This window comes from Lycorma delicatula, chromosome 11 (genome assembly GCF_047948215.1).
Source record: "Lycorma delicatula isolate Av1 chromosome 11, ASM4794821v1, whole genome shotgun sequence".
Lineage (NCBI taxonomy): Eukaryota > Metazoa > Arthropoda > Insecta > Hemiptera > Fulgoridae > Lycorma > Lycorma delicatula.
Genome location: NC_134465.1, coordinates 39,604,082 through 39,623,266, shown reverse-complemented (window position 1 = coordinate 39,623,266; position 19,185 = coordinate 39,604,082). Strand labels below are relative to the sequence as shown.

General features: G+C 34.6%; 1 protein-coding gene across 3 annotated transcripts in view; it reads right to left on the bottom strand.

Annotated features, from left to right (window-relative positions):
- Positions 1-19,185, bottom strand: part of LOC142332341 (uncharacterized) — a 117,745-nt gene that overhangs the window by 58,505 nt on the left and 40,055 nt on the right. The window contains exon 1 of one of the 3 annotated variants that reach the window (XM_075378735.1): positions 8,932-9,123. The exons of the other annotated variants lie outside the window; for them this stretch is intronic. The gene's annotated coding sequence lies outside the window, so the exon portion shown is untranslated. Of the gene's footprint in view, positions 1-8,931; positions 9,124-19,185 lie in introns of those variants that run through there. 3 annotated transcript variants of the gene reach the window in all.

Here is a 19,185-nt window from a genome sequence, read left to right as displayed (position 1 = left end):
CTGGAACCGCGCGTCAAAGAGAAAATCGTTTCAAGAGCGGTCCCTTCACAGAAATTCTCATCGATAATTAGAGATCGGTCGAGGAGAGCTCGTTAACGAGAGGCCAGCGCTGTAGTTCACCTTGGGAGCGAGGTTGGAGTTCGGCTCATATCGGTAAAGCGTCATATCTAAGCGAACCGATCGCGTGACGATTTAAAGTTTACGCATTTTTCATGAATAAGATACCGTAAAGGGTAACAAATTTAGAGTTCTTCGGGAAAAGGTGTAAGGGGAATACACCTTTAAGATCGAATAATTAAGTATTATTATTAAAACAAACAGTAAATTAGTTCTCATTTCGTCACGGCACAAACTCCGCAGTACGATTTACTAATTTATTAACTGTCATACCTGGCTTCTTCCGAGTTCAATCGCGGTAAAGAAAAACCGAGGCAGTGCTCATTTTAAATATAAAGGTTTTTCGGAAAAAATCATAGCCAAAAGAGGAACCGGATTTAATTAAAAAATTCTGCAGACTTAAATAGATTTAAATCTACGTAAACCGATAGGTTTATATAAATAATATTTATTTACGTTTCCTGCAGGATAAAAACAAATAATAAACATAAAATTGTGAATCGATCGCTTTTCCTTAAAATCAATTATTAATCCTTTTACGTAGAATGTAGCTTTTACATAAATGAGTTTGCTCCTTAGAAGCAGACTGTTGAACGAAATGTTATTCTCAATCGTATTCATGCTAACACAAATAAAAATCCGCGCGCGCGCACACTGATACATTTATGATTTACTTTATTTAAATATCACAATTTTTTTCTTAGAAAAAAAATGTAATCGGTAAACAAACTCTTTAGAAAAAGTGTAAAGTGTACGCATTGCAACCGCTTACAATATTTCTGGTTGACTGAGCAGGCTCGACCCAAAATTTCATTTACTCGCATAAGATCGATAAAGTAAATTCATTCATCACATCATCGTGATCTTCTGCTAATTTTATAGAACGGTAATTAAAGAAAAGAAAATGGAAAAAAGGGGTAATTACTTTAAAAAAGATCTTCCTCGTTTTGTCTCCTTTATCCATTTACACGCGACAACGTCGGTATATAAAGCACGGTAACAACAGTAAACAAAATGCGGTTTCCGTGTTACTTTTATGGTAAAAGATGTAAAATATTTTAATATAGGAGCTCACTTCGACCATCCGATTTAAAATTAAATCGGTAATTTATGTTTATATTTCCAAAAATAAAATAATATATTAAAGGTTTGAAAACACTTTCAAAGATTTCAAATTTATGATATTTCACCGCTGTGGCCTTTGTAATTGATACGAGGCGGTCCGCTTTTAAACGAATAATCCTTTTTTTTTTTACGGAAATACGAATTTACTGAAACATCAAGAAGAACGAGAATCGGTAGGCACTTATCTCAAACAAGTTATTTAAAAAAAGAATTAGAAAACTGGGATTTAAATGGAAATTGAGCCGCTAATTGAGAATCACAAGACGCGATTAAAACGCATAACTAAATTAGGCCTACCAGTTATTTCTATAAGGTTTGAATTTATCTGTACCTCCTTTGTCGATGATCTTTTCACATTCCTTACAATACTTAAGCGGTTAATAAATACACACACACACACACACACACACACACACACACACACACACACACACACACACACACACACACACACACACACACACACACACACACACACACACACACACACACACGCACACACACACACACACACACACACACACACACACACACACACACACACACACACACACACACACACACACACACACACACACACACACACACAATAATTTGCGAATTATTCAAGAACGGTCATGCATATTTTAGTGAAATTTACTGAATGAATTTATATTAACAATAATTTAAACTCGTTTACATTTTGAAAACGTAAATAATTAAAGAATTATTTTTTGTGACTTTTCTTTAAAATGTTTTTTAAGTTTTAAAAATCGTAGGGAGGCGCCTTTTTGTAACGATATATTTTTAGTATTCCCTAACTCACGAATCGGCTAACGCCCGATTCCAGTCGCTTATAAAAAATATACCACCCGGATTTGAACCCAAGACCTTTCGGATGTAAGGCAGTAACTACAGAGGTAAAAAAAAAAAAAAAAAAAAACAGGAAAAATAACGAAAAAATCTCAAAATAAGAAAAATCTGCATCAACCCTTTTAGAAATTTGTTTTTAACTTCAATGGATGCCGGTAATCGTTTAAGCTTTTTGAATTATTTATTTATGACGGTATTCACTCGCATCCGGTTATCTTTGTTTATTATGTTGAATAAAAAACAAATTTTGTAGCGTGTAATAAAAAAAAGTGAGGTATAAAACTTAATTTCCTTATAATGCCGAAATTAGCATTCATAATATAAATTTTAGGATCGGAACCGTAATTCTTCCGGATAGAGAGCTCGTTAAGACCGCTTTATAAAAAAAGAACCTTACGAAAAAGAACGATAAAACTTTCACGCCAAATATTTTTTAGTATTAAATTCGAGAATTTTACGTAGAGTAGTGGATATTTATAATTAATAACTTTAAAATGAATTTAATAAAACCGTTCAACATTTAAAAAGAATGCCGTTAAAATTAACAAAAAAGTATCCGATTACCATACAAAATAAATTATAGTAACTTAAAAAAAAAATTAAATCACCGCATTTATCGAAAGCGAAATTTTGTTTTTACTGAAAGACGGTTTACACATTTCTTTCTTAATGTGTACGTTGAAATCTGTTCGACTGGTGAACAATAAACAACCCCATCACCATCGTTCTGATGGGATGAGGAAGATATACGACATGTAAACCGAGTGCAGACTCAGGCTTACAGTTAATGAGACGTGTGGTTAATTGAACCCCGACTACCGAAGTACACCGATATCCGCTGTCTAGTATTGAAATCCTAGTAAAAGTAACCGACCTAGGATTTGAATCTCAGAACCTTTGACATCGAAAATCAGCTGTTAAAAGATCGATATGCGATGACGAGTTAACCGTTAGCTTTATAAATGTAACAAATAAGAGATAAATATTAAAAATTAAAAAACACGACATCCATAAAAAGACATCGCTGACAAACATTGCTGTTTAATATAGGATAATTAAAGAGCGCGAAGGTGACTATAGGTACAGCCGTTGATCTGCTAGGCCGGAACAAACATATATACATCCTTGTACACCCTAAATTCATTACACTCCTTTTTGGGCAGTTGTGTAAAAAATACAAAGTTTCAACAATAAAAAATTGATTTTTAAAATATTTTGAAAGGAGGAGTAATGCTGCTCGGCAACATAATAATTAGTAATAAATAATCGAGTTAAATTTATACCGCGGATTCCGTTTATCGCTTTGAATCTCCAGTGCGATCGGAATAATATACTCGAATTAGGAGAATTTAACGAACGGAAGGTAACTATGCAAAACCATAACCAAAGAGCACTAGAAAACTTTAAAATAAAAAGGTATGTATGTGCAAGCCAATCAATAAAGAAAATACCAAAGTTATTTTCACGCCTTCATCATTCCTCTGCCAGTAGTCTAGAGCTCTGCAGGTCCTCAGATGGTCTCCATAGTTTCGTAACCGCAGAGTTGGGATGCTGGATAGGTCAGAACCCGTATCCGATGTAGGTGCGAAGCCAGATAGTCATATCAAGTTTATAATCTAAATGCAGCAACGCTGACTGCCCGAGGGAAGCTATATCTTATAGGGCCATGTGTGACACGGCTTTCCCACTTCTTGCCTGCTGCTGGTTCTTTGCGGTTTTCGCCAACCCATTTATTGACTGCCGTGTTTATTTGCGCTTTGGCTGAGTCAAGAGAAGGAGTGCTGGGTGGCTGAGGCAGAGAGATACCCAGCTTTGCAAATTTGTCAGCCATTTCGTTACTATATATGTTAACATGGCCGGGAACCCGTTGGAATTTCAACTGCCAGTCTTGACATCCCAGTTCGTTTAAGGTCTTCCAGCACTCCAAAGTACTTGTGCAGTCAGTTATAGCGTTACACGACAAGATCCGGATGGCTGCTTGCGAATCGACCATTAAAACTGCCTTCCGTGTGGAAAGGATTTCAAGCTGGTTGGCGGTTACTTGAATTGCGGCAATCTTTCCATCGTAATTTCTCTGTGGAGTGTCGACTGCAAGATGCCCCTGGAAGTGGCGGCAGTAGTACACGGCTCCTTTTTCTCCTGTTCCTGGTATTGATGATCTATCTGTATAAATGTGTAACCATTCCTGTTCCGGATAATCTTCATGAATGGTTTAGGGCGCAGCCTGTTTTAATTCAGCCTTATAAGAGGCGTGTTTTGGCAGTTGATGATATTTTAAGTTATATTCGGCTTGCGGCAGTAATCGAAAGAATCTTGATAGGTTTTAAGTTGTGTTACATCTACAAGTGTCAGGCTGTACTTCTCATATATGTTCTTATCTGCAGTGAGCGGTCAAATTTGGGTTTTCAGCCTGTTTGTTGCTTGCTGGTAACTGTCCTACTGTTGCTTATACACTCTTCTTGAACGTTCCCAGAAGCGCAGTGCACTTCTTTCACGGTGAACATGAAGAGGCTCCATTTGTGTCTGAGCCTCCACAGCTGCTTGTTATATTCAATTTTAACATAAATCATTTGTTTTTGTGATAAATAAAAATGTGCTTTATCTGAAATTGTTTTAATTTTAAAGCCGCTACTTTGTTTTTATAAATCCCTAGAAGGTTGAAATCTTCATAAAAAAATTTTAGAACCTTCGTTGCCGGCATCCGTGGCGCAAGTAGTAGCGCCTCGGCCTTTCATCCGGAGGCCCCGGGTTCGAATCCCGGTCAGGGATGGTATTTTCACACGCTACAAAAATTGTCATTCATTTCATCCTCTGAAGCAATACATCATGGTGGTCCTGAAGGTAAAAAAAACAACCTTCGGTCAATAAAGTTTCAATAGAATCTGTGGAGGAATGGTCGATTGATACTAAATCAAAAAGGTATACCTCTTCGTGAGACCCTGTATATATATATATATATATATATTGAGTTAACTTGATGATGCGGTTTACGGAATTCTTCCTTGTACCACGGGGATACTTTAACAAACTTAGGTTTGGATTTGTGGGGGGGCACTCAAAAATTTCAAATGGGCCAATAGACATGATATATCATTTTAAAGAACTCGATGAGACACGAGAAAAATCAAAAAATTAATACTAATTCCGATCGCCCGATCCAAAATGGCAGCAAACAGTGTGTTTGTTTCGGATAGCTAGAACTACGGTTGTACGCTCACGTTTAATCTTTTTGTTATTTGAGGTGTCCCAATTCTGTCTTTGGAAATCTCCTCCGGTAAGAGAACCTAACTCAGTATGCCCAAATGTAGAGTATTCGGCCTTCTGGGCCGAATAATCTAAATGGGGCTGTGGATTACTGGGAGAAGGTAGGAGCGGTCCAAAAATGTTAAATAGGAAATGACATCTTCCCATTGGTCGTGTGACATCTTCTTTTAAAGGTGTTTGTGAGACAAGCAAAACGGTATAAAAAAAATGCTGATTATTTAAACCAAAATGGCGATCGAAAATGTCATAACGTAATTAAAAATTGAAAAAATTATCAAATCCTTCTTTCAATTAATTAAATTTACAGTATTGAAGAATTTTATTTCAGTAAATAACAATTTGTAATCGAGCAAATCCGATAATAAAAGCGGCAAAAACGATTCTAAACGAATAGTTCTCAAACCCGTTTACAATCTTCGCTTTATGCAAAATTATTTTTTAATATTATGATCGGGGAACCGTTTCGTAGAAAAAAACGAAATAACAATACATTTTCCATCATTTCCAAAGCTATATACTTTGCGTAATAATTTAACGGGACAAAAATGAAATTCCATGAATGTTTTTTAAACTGGGGCTTATGTGACCTCTAGTTTATGAGATGATATGTATAAAAAAACAATGTTTTAAAAATGTCACAAGAAAACCTTTTGTAACTTTAAACGGCAAGCTCATCTTATCCTGGAAATATCGTTTATCATTTATTCGCTGAATAATTTTAATAAATGTTTTCAGCGTACGTATATTAAAGTAAATAAAATCTTATATAATTTCAAATATATATTTTTTTTTAATAAATGGGATTATTATATTAATTTTTTCGAATTACTCGTAAGTTGGAGGAAAAACGTAAATAAATCGATTAAGCTAAAAAATTCCCGCTATCTGATCGCAGTGCTACCGAGTACGCATCGCTAATTACTTACTGAATCCTATAGCTTTATACCGAATATTATTCTTACGACTCTGTTACTCTAAAGTGTATTTATTTATTTACAACCTGACATTATGTTTTTACAATACGTAATTACGTATTGTAAAACGTATTGTATCGTAATACGTAATTACGTATTAAGCATAATTTGCTTATACAGGCTACGCCTGTAACGGGCACGAAACGTTTTTAATCTACACAAACTTATTCTACCTAAAGCGAGATCAAAAAGTACTAATAAAAAATGAAATTACGTTTAAGTTTTTCTAACGGAAACGGATGCGATCCCAATATAGGTAAATAATAGAAAAATGTGTTTTTTTGTTTTATAATTTTCTTTTCGTAAACATAATAAAAAAAATAATAATAAGCAGTTCGACGGGCTAGATAAAGAAGCCGATAAAACTGGGGTCCCAAAATTCACAAAAGCTTATGGAATGACCGAAAAAGTATGTAACAAGAACGGGGAAACCGAGTCGTTACACGAAAGCGATAATAAGACCCTAGGTACTTCCTTCCTTTTCCCCGTTTATTTCCCGGAAATTATCATCAGATATTATTTCAGAGGATGAATGAGGATGATATGTATGAATATGTAGTCTTGTACAGTCTTAAGTCGACCATTTCTGAGATATGTGGTTAATTGAAACCCAACCACCAAAGAACACCGTTATCCACGATCTAGTATTTAAATCGTATAAAAATAACTGCCTTTACTAGGACTTGAACGCTGGAACTTTCGACTTCCAAATCAACTGATTTGTGAAGAAGCGAACCCGGTGGGTTGGTCCAAGACCCGAGGTACTACATGCGGCCGGTCGCATGACATTAGACCGCGGAGAGAGATTGAAGAGCTTGAAAACGTGGAAAGGAATGTACTAGGAACTAGAAAAACGGAAAACGGTTTGAAATTACGAAAAAAACGACGAACTTTATCGGAAGGTAGACAAACTATTAGGAAACGCAGATTTGCCTTCTACGAACACCTGATGAGAAGGATGAAGACAGAATAATCGAGGAAATCTTTGACCGAGAAAACAACAGAAAGACGCCTATAGAGGGATTTAGTTCAAACAGGTGAAAGAAAATCTAAAATAAGTAAACACAGAGATACACAAAATCACAGGCAGATACGTTCAGACAAAATCATAGAAGAAAAGAATAAAGACAGAATGGACCCGGCAAAAGCGAGAAAAACACTTTCGCAAATTAAGTACTAGGAATACAAAAAAGATACTAGTGTCATTAAAAAAAAACAAAATAAAATAAATATAATCATCAGCAATTTCAGAGGAGCATCGGAAACCAAAGTAGACATTTTAGACGTATTATATAACGTAAATGTATAACCGATGACTTAATATCCTGAGCCTAAAAAATTTCCTTGACCTCCGTGATCATCGAAGCATTATGCATTTTAACCTACTATCTTAATATACATAAATCTTGTTACGGTTTATAAATGTGAATATTACATTACACAAAATCGGACTTTGTTAGAATAAAAGATATTTTACACGGTAGGATAAAACTCAATTTCCCGTGGCGTGCAGATTTAAATTCTAAAACGGGTGAGAAATATTTAATTATTATTTGTTGATATAAATACAACTAAATTTTTGCAACAGTATTAAAAATAACGGCGTTTAAATATATACTCGTATATATAAAAAAACTACTTTTTACCCTTCACTTTTACATAAACAATAATAAGGATATTTATGAAGAATTCAACACAGAATTTCTTAACTCTCCTCTACCGATCGGCGAACATTTAGAATGCTCCAGGAATTGAAGATTCTTCAACATCAGTTAGGCCTAGAACCGCTTGAGCTTTAGTAAAAAAATAACGACTTGTGGAGACATGTAAAAGATAAATAATCCTGAAACGTCCATCGGAAAGACTTCCGTTAGACTGAGGAACCCAGAAAAAGTTTACGAAAAATACTAAAAGGATTAAAGCTTAAATGTATATACCATGATTATTTTTACGCTTCGTAAACATGATTTCGATAGAGGAGTGGAGTTTTGTAAGGAATTTTTCATTCTTTTAGAAAATAATCCGCGTTTCGTTAGCTCAATAATACGGCGGTATACTGTCATAATTGTATTTATTGGTCCGATGAAAATTTTAGCGTAAATATGGAAAGAGTACTTATATGAAGAGTGGAACGGACATTTGAAGAGATTATAGAAATAGAAGCGTCCGGGTTCTTATTTTTTAAACAAAAGTGTAACGGGCGATTCAAATTTTTACATTTTTCATGAGATTATGTTTATTTCCTAGCTATTAAACATCTGCCTTTAGGATCTAACACTCCTAAACGTTCACAGCTATACGGAGCGTTTCACTAATCCGTTCAAGATCGGTTCGATCGAAATTTTCCTGAAGTCAAATAGGATGCCACTAAAAATCTAACGGTCAGGCCTTACAATATTTTGATCCGAGGAAGCGTCAAATACGCGGCATTTTACTAAAGATTGAATTATGACGAGAACTGCTTCAATGTATCACTCGATAAATAGTTTCTTTTTCATATTCCACGTCAAAAGATTTAAAGATCTTCTACGATCTCTCTTTAAAAATAAACCACTTATTATCCTAAAAAAATTCAACTTATATCGATCCGTATACGTACCTTTTTATAATCTACGGAAGATCGTTAAATCCCGAATAAACGAAGAACGATTCAGAAACACGCACCAAGTAGACGAGTGTTAACAATAAGCGTTTTAATATCGACTAGCGGTAGATATTTTTTTTATCTTTTAGTGTTTATCATTACTATTATCATTATTACAATTATAACATTACTGTATTTAAACGTATTTTGAACGACGGCAGTAACCGAACGAATAATCGACCGTTCTAACCGCTGTAAGTATGTAACAGGAAAATCAAAACGGGTAACCGCAAACTGAAGGAAATGAAATAATGATGGTAGAGATAAAAACAAAGAATAAATACAAAATAATAACGTAAAAAATGACAAGAAACAGAAGCTAAGATGCGGTTTAGATGATGAGATAGGGCTAGCCTATCGGCTTTAGTTATGTACGGCACCGCAAATAAAAAAAAATAAAATAAAAACAATCAGGCCAGTAAAACGACCACAGTGATTATTACGGTTACAAAACGACACATCGTACGCGCTTCGACCGTATATGATATACTCGTAGATTAAGTTTAATCTGTAAAAATAAAATTTACTTAAAGATTAACGAAATTCAAGCTAGTTTTATTCTATTTCTATCTGTCGCTTATCTAATATTATTCAATAATTACCTCTTGATGTCAATTTAACATCCTCGATAATCGGTATGTAATTATATTCTTCGTTTCCCGCTTTTTACACGACTACCCAAAAAGAAGTGTAATGTATTTAGGGTGCATGTATGTATTTATGTATATTTTTTTTCCATCGTAGCAGTTCAACGGTTCAACCGATTTAGATATATGACACCGTGTTGGAATCCTTACGTTACCAGGAGTGTCACAGACTATATAAATATGTTGAAAATAAATTTATAAAACTTGAAAAACAAAATTATACTTTACACAAAATTGTCACCCGCATTAAGGTCTTTCATTGGACTTCCCTTGCTTTTTTCTTTATCGGATGCCCTTTCTATTCACGGCTCGAGAGCAATCAGGAACTTCTAGAAAAGTAGATTTGAGGAAGTCCAGAAAAGCAAGCCTCAGTCCGATTAGAATTTATTCGATTAATTTACGATTACCTATTTTTTATGAAAAATATAATATTATCTGATTTATTAAATACAGTCTCTACGTTACCCGGTTTTCCTCCAAACACCGGTTCTTGTCTATTAAATCAGAATGAAATTCTAGTAAATAAAACTAAATAATCTGGTTTTCAAAAGACGTCTATAGAACAGTACTGAAGTTTTAAAAATGTTTTATAGAATTAAGTATTTAAAAAAGAAATTGTTAAAAAAAAACCGTTTCGTTGCACGCATAATCGGTCGTAAAAATAAAGAATTAAAATAGTCATTAAAAATTAATTTTAACCTGTTAATTATGCGTCTATTTATAATAAAATAATTTAACACATGAAAACTACTAGTTAGTACAGAATTTTCTGACCATTGAAGTTTCAATTATTACATAATTTAATGTTCCATCTTCATTGTATTATTTAAATATTACACGAAACTATGTAATTTGATTTACTGTTTCTCCAAGCTTTAATGTAATATCTTTTTATAAAACCAACCTTGAGTGTGTGTGAAGATAAGGGCGCGCGCGCACACACATACACACGCCCAAAGTTGAATCTATGCTATAGATATAAAAAAATTACATAAATAAAAAAATCTATACTATTATATAAAGAGAAGGGGTTTTCTTTGTTCGTGGGTTTTTTGTTTTGATAAACAAAAAAGTAATCGATCAATCGCAACAAAATTTTTACTCCTATGTTTCTTGACATAACTGAGACGGTTTTTAGTTATATTCATCTCGAAAATCTCAAAAATATACTATTACTACTATTTAGTAGAGATTTAACGTCGAAGCCCAAAATTTAATAAATTGAGTTAATGAACTGTGAACTATATGAGCCTCTATCACTGTGTGAGCTGAGTTGGGTTTGAACTGAATGATTCGAATGAATAATATTACAAAAATAATAGAATTAAATTTACGTTAAATAAAAAAAAAATAATATTAAATAAATTTAAACGGGCTTCCCGTGGGACCTGCGTGTGAGGTTAGAGCGGTGAGGTGATACGAGCAGCTCATGCGAGGCTAGACCGATCATCACAATCGACCGGGTAACAAACGGGATGCCCCTGGGTAGCTGTTTTGGGAGTTGCAACGGGGCGTTCTTAAAATATCTCTGCAAACACTCGTCCGATTTTCAAAATCCAAACGAGGTGTTTGTTCGATGGCTAACGTTTGCAGGCATCAGGTTCACTCTTGATCTAATAGATCACGGTTATTCGGAAATATTTTATATTTTCGCAATCGATCTTCCGATTTCCAAAATTCAAACGGGGTATTTGGTAGCATAATACAAAAATATTATCCTATATTAAAAATAATTTTTTTTTGGCACTGGTGTTATCTCTCGTTTATTTTAATATTATTTCACGTCTTTATATCTAAAATGATTAATATTGACTTTAATCGACACCTTTTTTTATTATTATATAATGAATTCTGTATTTTGAGATTCTGTTCTTATCAAGACTTTACCGTGATTTTCCTTGATCCATCCAGGTAAATGCCGGCGCAGTTCCTTTTATTATTTATACGTGGAGCATCATATCTACATCTATCCAAATCTGATGCGATATATATAATTTATTGATATATAACGATCAAAATAAAATATTTATTTATTTATAACGTTTATTGTATCTGATTTACCCGTAAATAAAAAAAAAATGTGAATGCTATGTACAAGGAACATCTTTTTATTTAAGATATATCAAACATCTCGCTTCTAAAAACGATGCACCAAAGTATGATAATTTATTTATTTAATAAACCGTCTTACAATTTGTACGAAATATTAAAGATGTAATCGGCAAATCGATACAATAATTCACTAAGTCTTAAAATTGATCAAACTTCAAGTATACGAGGTGCGACAATAAAGTATGAGACTGATTTTTCTTTGCAAGATGTGGCAACCCTGCAGCTTGCGTAGCCACACCATCTTTGACCTTGGTCTATAAGGTACTTCTAGTCCAAGCGGCACATCGATGCAACTGCTCAGTCGTGAGTTGTGCAGTAATAAGTGAACACGTGTTTGTGTCTCTCGTCACAGAAATGAAACCGCATAATATTACGCAACGGTATGCCATTTCTTTTTGCGTTAAATCGGGTGAAAACGCGACGACAAGTTTTGGAGAGGAGGTTATGTCAAGAGTGAAGTTTTTCGGTGGCATAAAATTTTTAGTGAAGGCAGAACGAATGTTGAAGATGAAGACCGCATTGGACGACCATCAGTCTCACGACAGATGTCAACTTGACCAGGGTGCGTGAAATCGTAGGATCTGATCGAAGATTATCCGTGAAAATGATCGCAGAAGAACTCGACATCAATCGAGAAACGGTTAGTCTAATATTAACTGAAGATCTCGGTATGAGAAAGATTTGTGCAAAAATGGTCCCCAAAAATCTCACACAACAACAGCGAGAAACACGGAAAAATGTGGCAGCCGATTTGTTAGAGCAAACGGAAATCAATCCAGATTTGTTGAGCCGTTTCATCACTGGTGATGAGGGTTGGTTTTTTCAATACGATCCAGAGACAAAACGCTAAAGTTCGCAACGGTGTTCAAATGGATCTCCCAGACCAAAAAAAGCTCGCATGTCAAAGTCAAAAGTGAAATGCACGCTTGTGTGCTTCTTCGATTCTAAGGGAATTGTTCATAAAGAGCGGGTGCCTCCTGGACAAACAGTTAACCGATATTTCTACAAAGAAATTTTAGAAAGACTTCGTAAACGAGTTCTTCATGTGCATGCCAACATTGCTGATAATTGGATTCTGCATCACGATAATGCGCCATCCCATACTGCTCTGTCAATACAGCAATTTTTAACCTGTAAACAAATTTCAGTACTACCACAGCCACCTTATTCACCAGATATCGCTCCGTGCGACTTTTTTCTATTTCCAAGAGTCAAAATGGCGGTCAAGGGACACCATTTTCAAACAACACAAGATGTCCAAAAAGCTGTGACGAGGGTCTTAGAGGATATTACAAAAGATGAGTTCCAGAAATGTTACCATCAATGGCAGAAGCGCTGGAATAAGTGTGTGCAATCAGAGGGGAACTACTTTGAAGGAGACAACACTGAACATGACTAAAACGGTAAGCAACATTTTTTTTCACATCAGTCTCATTACTTTATTGTCGCACCTCGTAAAAAAAAAAATAGATATAACTAAATAAAAAAAAACATTCATTTTTGTTAACGGTGCAAAACCGCACATCTAGTCGGATTTTAATTATTAGTTTTACCACGGATGATAGGTAATTAAAATAAAAACCAAAAACATAATTCGTAAATGATGTAAATATCCTTATTTACTTCCATGTAAAGACCTTTATCGTACCAGTAATTTGCTATCAGAGTAATGAGGAAAATACGTCTATATTTACTTTGAAATTTATAGAAATACCTAATTTATCGAGCGACTTGTGTAATTACTTACCGTCATATTAACTACGATAAAATCAAGTAAATTTCATTAAATAATTTTTCCATGCTTTATCAAACGATAAATTCATTTCACAAAAAACTCACAAAACTTTTAAAAAAATCCATTCTATTAATACTACAGTGAAATAATTATTTATTTCTTTTACTTTCCCGGCTACAGCTCTATAAAGGGAAAGTATAACGATTGGTCAACATTTGGAGGATCGCAATTTTCGTAAATTCTGATGTTTAGTGCAAAAAAAAAACTGACAACTGTGGGTTATTTCTGGTGCACGGCTTGTGCGCGCGCGCACTCTCACACACAGAGAGAGAGAGACTGATGAGAGGGGGGAGACAGAACTCAAAAATATTTATTATTTTATTTAAATATAATATTCTTTCGTTTATTTAATTCAGTGATTTTAACTAAAGGACAAGGGCACGCCGTAGACAGATGGGTAACTGCGGATGCTGATGGTGATACAATACGGTTAACTTTTTTAGCAGTTACACTATAACTCAGTAAATTCTTGATAAAAATGCAATTTGTTCAAGGGGTCGACGGGAACCCAACTTTTTTTTTGTAAATAATTTTTAAATTAAAATTGTCGTTTTATCAAGGGGTCATATCCGATCCAAAGGTTTTTTTAACTGAACCGTAAAGCAAATGATATTAACCGTCAGTGTTAATAATAATATAAATTTTCTTATTAAATAGAAATCTCTACAAATATATTAAATTTATAAGAAAAAACAAAAGCAGTAAATACTAAAATTAATTTTACTTATATATAACTAGCTCCCCATCGCAGCTTTGTCCGCGCTATATGGTTACTTGCATTTCTCGTAGCGTTAATCTTTTTATTTTATGTTTTTTAGTCGAATAACCGGTGGGAGGGGCAGCTAGTCGCGTCGCACATACCGTACTAACATTGGCTGCGCATCGGTTGAACCACAGCGCCTTAAAATAATAAATATCGTATCGGCAATTAATAAATAAGATATCAGAACCTTTGCACCTTTTAAAAAAATTGGAATTCAAAACAACCAGAAAATGGTTTTTAAATATATATCTGAAGAATCTGTACGAGCCTAAATCTATTCAACAACTGATTTAGTATAGCCAAGATCGGGAATATCTACAATCGTTGCTCAGAATTTTTTTTACCATCCTTCACCCCCTTCCAAGGTCGAATTTCAAAAACATAAAAATCGGGTTATTTACATGAAGATTATACAAAAAAAATCAATAATATCTTCTTTTATTACCGATAAATAAATAAAAAAATAGTAAAATTCATTGCTACTCTATTTTACCCCTTTAAACTCGGAATTTCAAAAAATCCTTTTTTCTATTGTGCACTTACACCGTATGAAGAACGTGAATACAAATTTTCATCGATTTATCTTCAGTAGCATTTGCTTGGCGTTGATTATGAATAGGTCGCGACTTGTAGTCTTCGATTTCAATTCGACCTCTATTGAAAATATCTCTACTGAAAAATATCTTGGGAGCGGCTCGCTGTAAGAAAGGAGCATGAGAATTTAACGGTCCGAATGAGAAGTGTAACACCGTAACTGATTTTATTTACACGTTATAATAAATAATTTTTCATTTTTAGGTAACGTTTCCGAATCACCGTAATCTGTTAGATCGAGAGTGTACCTGATGCGTGCAAAAATTAGCTTTTGACCTACTAACAAATATTCCGTTAGAATTTTGAAAATCGGACAATTGTTTGCGGAGATATTATAAGAGAACCGTATTGCACCTCCTAAATCAGCGGTCCAGGGGCACCCCGTTTGTTACCGGTCGATGGTGATGATCGGTCTAGCCTCCCACACAGTCCCCACGGGAAGCCCGTTATTGTTAAATAGAAACTTTTTTAATTTATTTAATATTATTTTATTTAACGTAAATATAATTCTATTATTTTTATAATATTATTCCTTCGATCGATTCGAATCGTACCGTTCAAACCCGGCTCACACATTGAACTCACAGTTCATTGATTCAATTCATTAAAATTTGTGCTTCCACCGGAAAATCTCCACTACCACACACACACACACACACATATATATATATATATATATTTTCGAGATGAAATTTATCTAAAAACATTTTCAATTATGCCAAGAAACACGGGTAAAAATTTGGCTGCGATCGATCGATTTGTTTTTTTGTTTATCCCGAACAAGCAAAAACCTCCACCTCTTCTTTATATAATAGTGTAGATAGATTCCGCTGCCAGGTTACGGATTTGTTAAATATGAAAAGTTTTCTTCGATCGATATAACATTAGGATTAATTTATACGTAAACATAATTACATCGTAGATTTGTAATATTTTTTTCATAAATAGATTAGCGATTACAACATTCAAACTTCCGACGGGCGGCTGGATAAATTTAAACATGGACTGATGTACGGTCAAATTTGCGGCGAAGCAGAAGATATTGACATGAACACAAATGATTCAAAACAAGTGGATTAAAATAAGCGAATATTATGGGGAAGCCGACCTCTTTAATTGTTTTTTTAATATTTTCAAACAAGACTGAAATTTAAGGGTGAAACGTGAGCGGGTGGAAAATTATCAAAGTAACTAGCGACTGTACTTGTTTGCCTGATACGGTAAAGATTGATAAAAGACAGTCAACGACCGTAGGAAATTCTAAAAAACCTAGATCCGTAAAATATCGAAGCGACAAAATCGCAAGGACAGAACGCAAGAATGGCGGGAGTTTCAATATTTCTCCCTACAGATCGCAGAGCCTGGACAATGTCCCTTGCTGCTGTATCTTTCTATTATCGGGCGGATTTCATCGGTCTTTAAGTGGCGGTTATAAATTTTAAGTTTTATTTATGGACGGATTTGGTAATTTGCGTTCCTATCCGTATGGATCATCGTGAAATTTATTTACTGGTTCTGACCGTGAGAGACTAAGCTTTTGAGCCTAGTAATCCCGGCGTGATTCCCCTTCAGTCCATCCGCTGAAGTCCTGTCGGTACCAGCACCTATGGACAAGCAGAAGTGCTCCTAACGGAGCCCTAGTTATTTGAAGGGAGAAATGCGCCCCGTTCTCGGAAAGGAGTCGCATATGCTGATAAATGAAATTGTGGTCTCTTCGTGGGACGGTGTTGTCTAGTTTTTTATAATTTTAACAAAATTTAATTGCGAAAACGGTCACTTTCGCGCGGTTTCAATTTATAGGTTACGCGATATAGAGGCTCCTAGCCTGGTTTGTCATTTTTTGACTGTCGTACCGCCTCTTCACGGTGGTTCGTTTAATACGGCATGAGGCCGTTTTCTTATACCCTGTGGAGTACGGTCCTCTCGGCAGATGTCCCGGAGATGGCCGTGTTCGGACACGGCCGCTCTCCCGAACAGTCTGCGTGAATGCGCCACCCCCACCACGGATACGATGTGTAATCCCGCATCGTAGCGAAGATTGACGTTTCTGACGACGCAAGGACGACTGCCGTAATCTTTTAAGAAGATACACGGACCAGGAACGATGAATTAACTAAACATAGTATGAAGATCCTTTTATTAGCGGATAACTGAGACTTCATTGGAGCGATAAAAACGGGCGATTCCATCAATCGCTCTCGATAACATTCCATTTTCATGGCTATAAAACCCGTTCAATTGGACCGCGGCTCGTTACCTAAGTTTTTTTTATTAAATAACCATGAAAGTCAAAAGTAAGATTACATCCAACCTCAAAACCGAGGGGGGAAGAATTCTTTATTTAACTAGGTGTACTTATACGGCAACACAATTAACCACTTATTATTTTTATGCACAATTAAATTAGTGTACATGAATATTAAACACGCCTGTCTGCATTTGTATTTATATATATATATATATATTTGTGTGTGTGTGTGTGTGTGTGTTATATACCAAATTAAGTTTAACAAACTTAATAGCTGTATGTAAATCATTGTCATGATTTTGTTTAGAATTGTATTTTTTAAACATCAATTACCATTAAAGGTTATATATTAAGACGAACATTACAATTTCATTATTACAAGTAATTATTGCTATTATTATGAAAGGCGGAGAGGAGAAATATTAAACAAAATTATGTTTTTCATTATGCGACAGAATCCCAAATGTAATAAAATTTTTATATTTAAATAGTTTATTTATTGTCGGTTTTATTATTTTTTTACTTTATTTTTTCAAATTATGAAAAAAAAGATTTACGGTTAACGTTTTATGTCCGTATGATGATAATACGTATTTAAGCTTAACAATCCAATTAACTATTATTCCATTTTTATATCTTTTCTTTGAATTTTTTTAATAGTTATTTATTTTTAATTCGAATGATGATGTCAACCGGATTCCGTCATGTTAATCTTCTTATTTTTTTTCATTTAATTCGTATAATCTGCTGAATAATATATACGTATAAACTTATTTTATTTGTGTATCCACATTGTAAAGGTGTACCGAAAATCACTGGAGCGATCAGACAACTTCTAAATCGATAAAGTTTTGTAATTCTTAACCTGTAAATAAAACCGAAGGCTAAATTTTGATTTGTGCGTTAAATTTAAGCTTCTAAATACATTTTTTTTCTTATTTTAGAAAAATTATCCTTATCAAGTAATATTTTGTTTGACGAAGGAAAGTAAAAAAAAACTACGATTTCTATAAGTCCCTCTATTACGAAATGACTACCTGTCAAATCTGCGAAAACTTCAATAAATTAAATTAAGGTTATTCAAAAAATGAAACGCGAATCACAAGTTTCCCTTCTTCTAGGCGCGTGTGATGCCGGGGACTGAGAATTATTTACGTATTTTTATGCAGAACTTAATGTTTAATTTTTGGTTTCTACGAAAAGTGTATTCGGATGTTCTAAAACAAGTAGAATGAGGAAGGAGAATATCAGAAGGGAATCGGCCGTACGATTTTTATATAAACAAATTAAACAATAAAAAGAAACAAAATGACTCGAAAATACAGACAAAAAGGTGCCGGAGCGATGATTACCTTCGGCTATTTTGAAGTGTCACCCCGAATCGGATAGCGAGATGTTGAATGGCTACGAAAGAGATGGGTACCGAAACGCGTATTATAAAGCCTAATCTTTGCTAGTGAAGAATAAAAAGAACTTGGTATTTAATTGGTTACCATAAAATTGAATGTTTATCGTTACCGCAGATAAATAAATAAATTTCCTCCTTTATTTATTGTTATCCCAATCGAAGGATACTGATATTATGGTAGCCATGTTTGCATCGCTCATAGTTTATTTTCACAAACACTTTTCAATATAACGGATGAAAATATCGCTACTGTGTCAAAAATACCCATATATATATATGTCGGGACTAAAGGCAAAAGTGACGAACTATGTTTAGAAAATAGTCGTAATCTGTTAAAAGTAGGCTCAATTGACAGGAAATATTTCCAAGTTTGTTTTTTATACTCTCAAGGTCAGCGGAATACGCATCGATCCTCCTACATCCAAGTCTATCCGTCAGTGGACAACGACGAAACCGGAAGCTTGGTTTCACAAAATGAAAATCATCCAAAAGTTTCAGTTAGTGACGAGACTATTGATCGTGTACGCGATTACCAGTCCCGGGAAATCTATTAGGCGGGCTCGTTACGAACTGAAAATTCCTCGTTCCACTCACTGTTCGCGACAAGCGGTTCCGATCTGCGAGCATATAAGTTACAACTTC